The sequence below is a fragment of the Mirounga angustirostris genome, unplaced genomic scaffold (assembly GCF_029215605.1).
Source record: "Mirounga angustirostris isolate CCGP_5_RB_7025 unplaced genomic scaffold, mMirAng1.0.hap1 SCAF_1, whole genome shotgun sequence".
In the NCBI taxonomy this organism is placed as follows: Eukaryota; Metazoa; Chordata; class Mammalia; order Carnivora; family Phocidae; genus Mirounga; species Mirounga angustirostris.
The window spans coordinates 135540796-135553153 of NW_026991709.1; the positions used below are offsets into that span (position 1 = coordinate 135540796).

Here is a 12358-nt window from a genome sequence, read left to right on the forward strand (position 1 = left end):
CATTAATACATATTTTTTCATTAAAAAATCTTTAGTAGGCAGGGCACCTGGGTGGCTCAATCAGTTAAGTGTCTGCCTTTGGCTCAGGTCATGATCCTGAGGTCCTGGGATCAAGCCCTGCATCTGGCTCCCTGCTCAGCGGGAAATCAGCTTCTCCCGCTGCCTCTAACCCTCCCTTAGCTCGTGCTCTCTCTGTCTCTCTCTCCATATATAACAAATAAATAAATAAAATCTTAAAAAAAATTTGATAGGCAAATAAATTATAATTCCCCCTTTCAATGTTGCTTTTTAATTGAAATGGAATTTAGCAAAATATTGGGTCTCAGAGCAATTAGTGATTTTTTTCACTTTCTTTGTAGCTTGAGTTTTTTCTTTAATTCAATTTTCAACAATATACATATTTCATGTTTTTGTTATTTTACTTTTATAATCCAGAAAAAGTTAATTAAAAAAAGAAAGTTCTAATTTTTATTTAGGTTAAGATTTATTCAAGAGATATGGGATACAAAACCACAAGTTTCACTATGTCAATACCTGGATTTTACCTAAATATCAATTCTAATTCTCTAGTGACCCGAAAGATCACTTTAACGAGCTCTGAGCATGAATTCATAGTATAAAGAGCAAGGCTTATCAGAGTGTACTTATCCTAATATTTTTCAGGTGTGTGGTTTCCAGAAAATCCTTCACCCCTCTGGCTCTGTTTCCACATTTGTGAAAGAGGTGGACAAATGATCTCTGTTTCCTTCTAATGCTACCAAATGTAGCTCAGTTTGGGAAAGTGATATTTTAAACTCATACTCATGTTTCCATTATTGACCTCACTGCAACATTGTGTTTTGCCTTTAGAATAAATTTTTTAATCTGGTATTTGTTTGGACTTCAAGAGTTGATAAATGATTTTCACATATATTTTCTCAATTAATTTTCCTCTAATTGTGCCAGATTTCAAATCTTGAGCAATGTATGTTATATATTAATTGATTAACTGATAAAACTACTGCTTTTAATTGATTGATTAATTGTTAGGCTACTGCTTTTCCTTTTGCACAGCAAAGGAAACCATCAACAAAACAAAAAGACAACCTACTGAATGGGGGAAGACATGCAATGTCTTGCAAATGATATATCCAATAAGGGGTTAATATCCGAATAAAATAAAGATCTTGTTCAACTTAACAACAAAAAAACAATCTGATTAAAAAATGGGCACAGGACTGGAACAGACATTTTTCCAAAAACATACAGATCGCCAACACATGAAAATATGTTCAACATCACTCATCATCAGGAAAATGCAAATCAAAACCAGAATGAAATATCACCTCACACATATTGGAACAGCTAAAATCAGGAAGAAAAGAAACACATGTTGGTGAGGATGTGGAGAAAAAGGAACCCTCATGCACTGTTGGTAGGAATGCATTGGTACAGCCACTCCAGAAAACAGTATGGAGTTTCCTCAAAGAATTAAAATTTCTGAGTATTTACCCGGAAAAAAGAAAATACAAACTAAAAAAGATATATGCAACCCTATGTTTATTGCAGCATTATTTACAATAGCCCAAACATGGAAGCAACCTAAGCATTTACAATAGATGAATGGATAAGGAAAATATAGTATATATACACAATGGAATATTTCACAGCCATAAAGGATAACATCGTGCCATTTGGGACAACATGGGTGGACCTAAAGATATTATGTTAAGTGAAATAAGTCAGGTTGACAAAGCCTAATACCATGTGATTTCACTTACACGTAAAATCTAAAAAAATAAATGAATAAACAAACAAAAAGCCGACTCAGACCTATAAATACAAAGAACAAACTGGTGGGTGCCAGACAGGGATGGGCAAAATGGGTGAAAGGAAATAGAAGATACAGGCTTCCACTTATGGAATGAATACATCATGGAAATAAAAGGCACAGCATGAGGAATATAGTCAGTGATAATTTAATAGCATTGTATGGTGACAGACGGTAGCTACACTTGGGATGAGCACAGCATAACGTATAAACTTGTCAAGTCACTATGTTGTACACCTGAAACTAATGTAATATTGTGTGTCAACTATACTCAAATTTTTTTTTAATTTCAAAAAAGAAAAAAAGACTATCGCTTTGATTGGTACCTCTCAGAATTGAACTACTCAAGCAAAATCTTGATGCCCAAGAGTCAAGAATGGGCAAGAGCATAGGCTGCCAAGAAGTCCCTCCCCACTCAAGCTTTTATAGATTTGTCATGTCATATGTCTCTAATTTTTAAATTTATGGTAGTGCTATGTGGCTATTAAATAGGAAAAAAAAATCTTTTTTTTAATCCTATCTTCTGAGTTATATTTAAATTAAAATGTTTTAAATAGGGCGCCTGGGTGGCTCAGTCGGTTAAGCGACTGCCTTCGTCTCAGGTCATGATCCTGGAGTCCCAGGATCGAGTCCCGCATTGGGCTCCCTGCTCGGCGGGGAGTCTGCTTCTCCCTCTGACCCTCCCCCCTCTCATGTGCTCTCTCTCTCTCAAATAAATAAATAAAATCTTAAAAAAAAATGTTTTAAATAAAGATGGCTTTCTTTTCAGAAATGCTGAAATCAGCAGATATGTTGCTGTACATTGAATATTATTTACTATCAACTTCAGTTCATTATAAATGTAATTTACCAAATGAGAGAGTGGGCTACTTTATCTGATCCAAAGTGCCAGTGATGAAAACGGATAAGGCCATGGAAACTTTAAAACTAAATTTGGGGGAATAAAGGTATTGAGCAACACTGGACTGGAAAAGAAATAGAACACTATGAGAACATTTTAGCCAAATGAAACACCATAATAGATAAATGTTTAGACATAGTATTCTCAGTCTCACATTCATTTCTAACTCAATGATGCTTATCAGTAAAACAACTTTTATTGCAGCCTTAGTGCAAACTAAACTACAATTTTATGTGCAAAAAGCATGCATAAGTGACATTTTTTTTCCTCAAAACAATTCACAAATATTCAAATATGTTGCAAACCATTTAGCACTCATGATATTTTTCCTTTTTTTTCTTTTCTTTTCTTTCTTTTTTTTTTTTTTAAAGGATTCCTGTCCCACCTGGAAAAACACCCTGGTAAGGTAGATGTTAGTTACATTGTGTCTGAAATATGTCCAGGAAAGAAAGAGAATTTTTGTCATTTGTCACTGATTGTTTTCTCGACCTAATGACCTGTTAACCTAAGAACCCTCTTAACTCTCAGATCAAAGACAGGACAATGGTGGAAAGTTGGCATGATAGAATATATTTGTACTAAACTCCTGCTAGCTTATTTTAATGCAACTCTTAATAATAATACTTTGCCAAACTGGAATAGGCCTAAATTGAGACATCGCTGGACAAAAGGTCACACTTCTAACTATTTCAAAATTCAACTTAGTTTTACATTCCAATCGCTTAATTAAGCAAGTTTACTCAATATACACTGCAGTTAAAAAGTGAGGCTTCTTCAGGAATTTGAAATTAAGAAAAGTATCTGAAGAATTAACCTTTGAAATAGATACATTATGGGTTAGAAAAGAGATCTGCAAAGTTACCATGAAGTAAAATGCTCCCAGGCCAGCACCAATCCAGAGGCAACTTAAAATAACTTGAACAAAGGCATCCAGATTTATGAGGAAATATTGACTTTAAGGGATTGTCAACAAGGAAAGCATGTGAAAGAGTCAGAGAGACAAGGGTCACGTGGATCTAGTAAGGCACTGTGGGGAGGAGACCATGCCTGAAGAAAAGAACTGGCTTTTGGTACGACCGTATCTGTTGTGAGAGTTGTTGCAGGCTTCCCTGTCTTGATACCACAAAACTCCTAGATCCTTTAATTCTACCTGTCCTGATTATGTGACCAACAACAACCTTTTGACTTTGATCCTTCCTTTTATGTATCCAGGGGAGATGTATATAAGGGGAGAATGAGCTGATCATAGGAAGCTGATATGTTTGGATCCCATGAAGTCCATTCCTTCTGAAATCCTGGTGTCTTATTTCATTTCATGCTCCTGCTGGATGCACTACACCTCAGTGTTCAAAAAATAGACCAATGTTCAGAGTAATTGGCACCAATACCATATTTGAAGTGTGTTCACAATTCATATTTTACAACACTAATGAAAAAGTCAGGGCTTTTTAAGTGGTTTTTTGTTTTTGTTTTTGTTTTTTTTTAAGATTTTATTTATTTTTTTGACAGAGAGAGACATAGCGAGAGAGGGAACACAAGCAGGGGGAGTAGGAAAGGGAGAAGCAGGCTTCCCTGCGGAGCAGGGAGCCCGATGTGGGGCTCGATCCCAGGACCCTGGAATCACGACCTGAGCCGAAGGCAGACGCCACCCAGGCGCCCCTTTTTAAGTGTTTAAAAAAAAAAAAAAAAAACTAACAATTTAGAAACACTTTTCTTCTAGATGCCAAACATTAATGAAACACTTTATAAATATTAGTTCATTTAATTCTTAAAACATCGCCAATGAGGGTTATACTGTATCCTATAATTAATCCAAATTTATAGATGAGAAAACAGAGGCTCTAAGTAGCAGAGCTGGATTTTGAGCTCAGTCTCTGGTTCTAGAGCCAGTGCCTAACGATGTCTTCAATCTAGATTGTAGCAAATAAGGAGCATGTACAATCTAAAATCCCCTCACACACGAAAAGGCAAATTCTTTGTGCAAATTTTTAACAAAATATAGGGCTGTTCTTTACTGAAATCTCTCCATTTCTTGGTTCAGTACCTTTTCCTAGCAGCAACTTTTAACTGGCATCTTGTCATCTGAATACACTGCAGTCATTTATTTAATTGAGATCTATTAAAATAAGATGGCTAAGCACTAATCAACAACATATGTTTTTCAATTAACTGGTAATACATATTTATTTCTCATGCTCATGCTAACTAATGGGGCACTCTGAGTGGTTTAAAAGTATTTAAGACCAAAATTTACAAAAATTAACTCTTAAGGGCGCCTGGGTGGCTCAGTTGATTAAGCGACTGCCTTCGGCTCAGGTCATGATCCTGGAGTCCCGGGATCGAGTCCCGCATCGGGCTCCCTGCTCCACAGGGAGCCTGCTTCTCCCTCTGACCCTCCCAACCCTCCCCCCTCTCATGTGCTCTCTCTCTCAGTCTCTCTCTCTCAAATAAATAAATAAAATCTTAAAAAAAAAAATTAACTCTTAAAATATGAAATTAACTTTGAAAAGAGTGACTCATTTCTTTTGTTCTCTCTTTCTCTATACATACACACATGAGTATACTTTTTAAATACGACATAAATGTTTAATTCATTTTGTAGGAAGAATGAAGTACTGAAATCAGAAGGAAACACATTTCCTCTCATGAGGAATATTTAGATATTTACATATTCTTAGTAACATTTAATTTCACAGACCTGTGCCAATTCACAGTCTTCAAACTTCTGTTTAAAGGGAAAAGTAATAACAAAGGAGAGATTTGAATCAGAAGCAGGGAAACCCAAAAAGGAAGGGAGGGAGTTGTGAGGATACTGGGTAAATTTAGGTGAGTTTGTAGACCTGGATAAACTGGTTCACATTATCTAAAGAAAGATGTCACAGGAATATAAATTTTTCTTCTCCTCACCACCAGAAACCTCACATTTTTAGATTTGTCTTGCATGTTTCCCTTCAGGGGAGGACAATAAGTCAAATTTAAATAACTCAAAATTGTTTTGCCTGGCATCTACAAAAAGCAGGCGTTAACAGACAGGGTACCTAAGAAGACGATTCTATATCGCCTTGTATCCCGGTGAAAGTGTCCCATTGTTCATTAAGCAAACACTACCTTCCAAATGATAATAGGACATCCTAGAAAGTGAGCTCTACTTACAGAGCTATGTATATGCTAACCATCATATGCCATCTGTTATTCTCTAAGTCTAACGTACTTTTGCCCTGATGTGCTTGCATTGTTTGGAAAATGAACACTTACCCATTATATTCAACAATAAAAATGGCCCAGTGGGTGTAATGAAGCAATAAAAACAGTGTTCTTGGCAAGTGCTGCCCTCACAGTTTGAGACTTTATATTGTTACTGAGGAGTAATTTCTAAAACAATTACTTGTGGGCAAATATATTGATAATATTCAGATACAGTCAAAGTTGAGAAGCAAATCTACAAGACAGGAAATTTGAAGTTCAGACTGACATTCTGTCCATGTTTTGGCATATCTCCTGGGCTCAGATTCCACAGCATGTATTAATTTTATTCTGGCTTGTGTCCTCTGTGATGATAGTTGCATTTAAGGAATGTAGCAAATAGATTTTTTGAGGATAGTTCTTTACAAAGGTATTTTTTTTAAAGACTTTATTTATTTATTTGACAGAGAGATAGAGAGCACAAGTAGGCAGAGAGGCAGGCAGAGGGAGACGGAGAAGCAGGTTTCCTGCGGAGCAGGGAGCCCAACGTGGGGCTCGATCCCAGGACCCTGGGATCATGATCTGAGCCGAAGGCAGCGGCTTAACCAACTGAGCCACTCAGGTGCCCCACAAAAGTATTTTTTTAATTCTTATATTGGTAACCTTGCTTTCATTTCAAATTAGTGAAAAGTTCTTTTTGAAATGACTAGAGGTAATTTCTCCAAATACATGTGTTAAGGATTTTGCTATGGTCACTGAGCATAATGTCTAGCAGCTACAAGTTCATAAATCAATTGTTCATGGGTTTTAAACGATCAAGGTTATATAAATAGTAACCTAGAAATATGGAACAAGTTCGCAAGAACTATCTGAAGTCACTTGGTATTGAGGTAAAACTAAATATTGATACGTATAAAACTGATCTCTATGAATTACCTCATGCTTCTTTAGCATTCCTTCATAAAATTGCAATCCTTTAAACACATCCATCCATTAGAAAGAATAAGTAATAGGACATAGATATGGGTTTTTTTTTTTCTATATATAGATAGCTTTCCATTCTTGTGATTTTGGGTGGAATTCAGCTATGTTAAAAATAACAAGAACATGACCTATTATTTTACAATGACTATTTACAAAGGATAATCTATGAAATTCTAAAATCTACAAAAAAATGTTTAAAAATAGCAAAAATTCATATTCAAACAAGTTTTTTTCCTTTCAGATTACATGACTTGTTATTCATCTATAAGAAACATGCCCAATTTGGGGGCACCTGGGTGGCTCAGTCAGTTAAACATCTGACTCTTGATTTGGGCTCAGGTCATGACCTCAAGGTCCTTGGATCTAGCTTGGGTAGGGCTCTGCGCTCAGCAGGGAATCTGCTTGAGATTCACTCTCTTCCTCTCCACTGCCCCTCTCCCCACTTTCTCTCTCTAAAAATAAATAAATCTTAAAAAATGAAATATGCCCAATTTTAGTGAAATTGGCAATAATTATTTTAATTATTGATTTAACAGTGAATTAAATTAAGCATAGCATTCTATTTTCTTTATAAACACAGGCAGTATATAACAGAAATCATTTTCTATATTGTTAATTGGGTTAGGTAATTATTATTGGTTGCATTAAATATATTTTTAAATAATGTATTATACTGACTTCTTAGGACTATTTTTCTTACTGTGATCACTTACAGATATCTCCAGAGCATACTTTTCTTCTAGAGTTAATTCTAGCTGGAAGATATTATGACAGAATATGAACTTTTGTTTTATACCGCTCTCTATAGTTTTCAATTCTTTAAGCTGCTAGTCATTTTTTTCAAAAAATTGAGACACCAGTAAAATGTGTAGTACTTGCAAAATAGCAATTAATGAATGAATACTTTTGATGCATAGTCTAAGGAAATATAATTAAAATAAAGACTATAGTTTAGGGGCGCCTGGGTGGCTCAGTCAGTTAAGTGTCTGCCTTTGGCTCAGGTCATGATCTCAGGGTCCTGCGATTGAGCCCCGCATCAGGTCTCTGCTCAGTGGGGTGTCTGCTTCTCCCTCTCATTCTCCCTCTGTGCTTTCTCTTTCTCTCTCTCTCAAATAAAAAAAAAAAAAAAATCTTAAAAAAAAAAAAGACACAGTTTAAAATATTTCAGTGGGGGAATAAAATGACCCTGACATTAGTAACACGAGCTTTCTAAGAATTATACTTTATGAGAAACACAAGAAAAATTTAACAAATATCTTACTACTGATACTTATAGAATCATTCTGAAGTGCCAATCTCTTCAAAAAGTGGTGATTTCTAGATCCCTTTATAAAGCAAGATTCTTCCCTTATAGAATTCTCTCCTGTATAGAATTTGATTTGATGATAATGTTGAAAAAGTAATTTTCTTCTACCCAGCCACCCCCAAAAGCCTGCACTCATTCCTCTCCTTTTCCACCCCACCAACCATAGTCCCCTGCCCCTGGCCTCAGGCTTAGGAGAATGACCCAGGACTAGCAACTCATGGTGACTAGTTCCAAAAGAGGACATATGACCCAAAAGTGGGCCATTCAGAGACCCTCTGTGAGATTTTATGTTCTAATGCTGAGAGGGTTATTTTCTCTACACTGCAAGCTGTGAGTCCAGTGTTAGCTGTTAACAGCCGTTGCTTCCCCTGAGTGACAAAATCCTATTGCAGTCTGAGAAAATGAAGCTGTGCTGGCCAGATTCCAGGGTTGTTCCCAATGGAATCATGATCTTGTGCAAAAATGATGGTGTGTGACTCCTGTTCTAGGATCATTAGGCTTCTGCCCTGCATACTCTTACACCATTGGTTTGCAGGAAAACCAGTTGGCACATTTTAGGGACACTCAAGCAGCCCTTTGAAGAGGTACCTATGGCAAGGAACTGAGGTCTCCCACCAAGAGCAAGCCCCAGCTCCCAGCCATGTGTGTGAACCACCTTGTAAGTGGATCCTCCAGCCCCCATCAGGCCTTCAAGACATTACTGATGTCATGCCAACATCTTGACTGCAACCTTATGAGAAACCCTGAGCCAGAACCACCTAGCTAAGCTGCTCTTAAATTCCAAGCCTACAGAAAATGTGTGAGGTAATAAATATGGTTTTATGCTGCGAAGTTTTAGAGTAATTTATTACACAGATATTGGTAACTAATACTGAAGTTCAGTAGAGTCATGAAGAAATGAGAAGCAGAAAAGGAAACAGAATTATAGCAGAAGTGTTCAAACTTGAGCCCTGCTTTACTTGACTTTTTTTTTCACTCTTTAAGTTACCCAATATCTTCCTATTTATAAGTGTCAAGTTATTTTTCGTGCTCAGGTACTTGATTTGGTTTTAGGTCACTTGAAGCTTAAAGAGTATTACTAAGGTTGTTGATGATATAATGATATCCATTTAGGGATACCTCTAATGAACCAGGCACTAGATTAAAGATTTAACTATTCTCTCTAATCCTTTAACAACTCTGCTTTTGTCATTTTTATGAACAAATCATAACTGAGTGCTTAAGTACCCTGGCCAAGAAACAAATCTGGGTTTTAGATGCAGGTCCATTTAAAACCAAAACCCAAGTTTTTCCACCATGACTCTATAGTTCATATTTCCATATATCTGGAGAGGGTTTAATATCAGATAAGTCAGGACTGTTTATATCACTCTACATTCATAAGAAATTATTAGTTAACATAAATTTTAATTCTTAGAAAATTAATACTTTTTTATGGATATTCTATATCTCAACCACTTTGAGGAAGTCCTTTATTTACTTAATGCCTTCTTCCAACATTTCCCCTCCAGGCAGAATTAATTTTCCTATCACTTTGCTCACTTAGAAGTTCATTCATAAGGCTAGCATAACCCTTTCACAAAGAGCCTTTATTAATCAGAAATGGCTTTCTCTCTCCAATAGATTATGACCTTATTTAAAACAGCAATTTGGGCTTAGCCATTTTTATGTATTTTTCTATTATAAAGTATCACAATCACACCAATTTTGAAATAGAGAAAAACATTAAAATCTTAATGTAATTATTCTAACACCGCCTTTCCTAAAATTCATATTTAAGATGTTAACAGTTATTACATGGGAAATAGGATATCTAAGGACAAATTAGTTTAGAAAATCTGGGTTAAAAAAAGTTAAGCATATTTATTTCCTGCTTGAGAGATATCTTAGAAACTTGAATGTATAGATTCTAATTGTAACTTTACAAATGAAGAACATAGCATGCAGGACTTTCCTAATTTATTTGGCCTCCAAATCCTTTTATCACAAAGCTTTTGGACCAGTGTTCCAAGGAACTTTGTGAATGAGAGCAATATTCCATTACATATTTAGGCTCTTTGTAATTTTTTCACTTTTACAAATAAGTCTGTAATAAAAAAATCTTTGGATATTTACAGTGTTTTGTATATATTCTAGATAATATCCTTAAGTTATAGTCATAAAGATGTAAGTACTGCTTCAAAGAGTAAGAACAACTTAGATTTTCAACTATATTGTTAGATAACTTTTAAAATGATTATACCCATTTTTATACTACAATGAAGAAGATGTGAGAATGTCAGTTTCATTGAACTCTTGTTAGCGTTAGGTATTATATTTTTGCTTAATGAAATAAATGAAAAGTGATAACACATAGCTATGAATATTTTTATTTTTATTTTATTAGGAGGTAGGACAACTCTATGTTTTTTGTTTTGTTTTGTTTTTCTCATTAAACTTTTGTTTTAATGGGTCTCAAAATTCTGTGACAGATTTTTGGTCAAGTTGTTTCCATTAAAAAGTACTGATTTTAAAAACTAAGAACTTAAAACTGCCACACACACACACACACAAACAAATGGTCCACAAAACATTCTCCTTTCCTTCTGAAGGTTTTACAATGCATTGTTATCATTAACCAGTCTTTTACTATTAAACTTAAATGGCCAATTGACACAAACAGTTCTGAGACCGTTCTTCCACCACTGATTAAGACTGGGGTGGCAGGCATTGGGGATAATATTCATTTAGCCTTGTGAGCTTTCTGTTTTTATTAGAATTACCTCTTTGTGAAATTCATTTGTGTAAACTTTATTAATTTTAACACCTATGAAAATTTGTGTAACCACTGCTATAATCAGCATATAAAACACTCTCACACTCCCAAAACTCCCTTTAGTTACCCCTTTGTAGTCACACTCTTGTTACTCCTGGCAACTACTGATCTGTTCTTTGTCACTACTTTTATCTTTTCAAGAATGTAATATTAAAGAAATAAAAAGCTGTATGTACACTTCTTTGGTGAAGTGTCTGTTCAAGTCTATTGGCTGGAGTTTCCAGAATATATATACATATAATGTAAAAGATGTCATCTCTATTTACAGGCTAATAAAAAATATTAAACTCAATTTAACTAAATATAACCTATTGGTCAAAAATCCTATAGATTTGAGGTCAACCGTAAGTGGAAGACCAGATAGGTGGAGTAGTCAATTATGTAAGAAGGATGTCAAATAATAGGCAACTTAGACATAAATCAATATATTTTGTTTCTTTCTTTCTTTTTTTTTTTTAGATTTTATTTATTTATTTGAGACAGAGAGAATGAGAGAGAGAGAGCACATGAGAGGGTGGAGGGTCGGAGGGAGAAGCAGGCTCCCTGCCGAGCAGGGAGCCCGATGCGGGACTCCATCCCAGGACTCCAGGATCATGACCTGAGCCGAAGGCAGTCGCTTAACCAAATGAGCCACCCAGGCGCCCCAATACTTATCATTTCTTTTTTTTTTTTTTAAAGATCTTTTATTTATCTGAGAGAGAGAATGGGAGACAGAGAGTATGAGAGGGGGAGGATCAGAGGGAGAAGCAGACTCCCTGCCGAGCAGGGAGCCCGATGTGGGACTCGATCCTGGGACTCCAGGATCATGACCTGAGCCGAAGGCAGTCGCTTAACCAACTGAGCCACCCAGGCGCCCAATATATTTTGTTTCTAACATGAAAATAAAATAAGCACACTGTAGCAGAGGATGGGGGGGTGGGGCAGCACCAAGGACAAGCTGTGCTAACTTTCAACAATTGTTCAGTTGTAATTACCAAAACTCACAAAATTTTCATCGCTCTTAAATTTTTTTAACAATAGTTTCATAACCTGAATTTTTTTATCATACTCACAAAAGCATTCTATAAAAGAAATTTAGAGATTAAAGTATAAAAATATACACACACTATAAGTTTACATATCTGGAAACAAGACTTTTGTTGGCAGGTCCAGCTTCAAGGGCATTTAACCTGTGAGGTTGCATGAGGCCTCGCACTCAGAAGGACCTGTTTCTGGAGTTTAATGTTCTGTGGTCATTGTCTTGACATTCTTAATTATGTCTTGGATTTGTGTTTGGCACAATAGAGTAAACTCTATTAGGAAAATGAAGCATATGTCAGAGAGGTGGGTGCTTAGCGCTTTGACTTAGATGTCACCATT

At 35.8% G+C, this 12358-nt stretch overlaps 1 protein-coding gene across 2 annotated transcripts in view; it reads right to left on the reverse strand.

Moving 5' to 3' along the window:
• Positions 1 to 12358, reverse strand: part of ZNF385D (zinc finger protein 385D) — a 933228-nt gene that overhangs the window by 724461 nt on the left and 196409 nt on the right. The gene's annotated exons all lie outside the window — the stretch shown is intronic.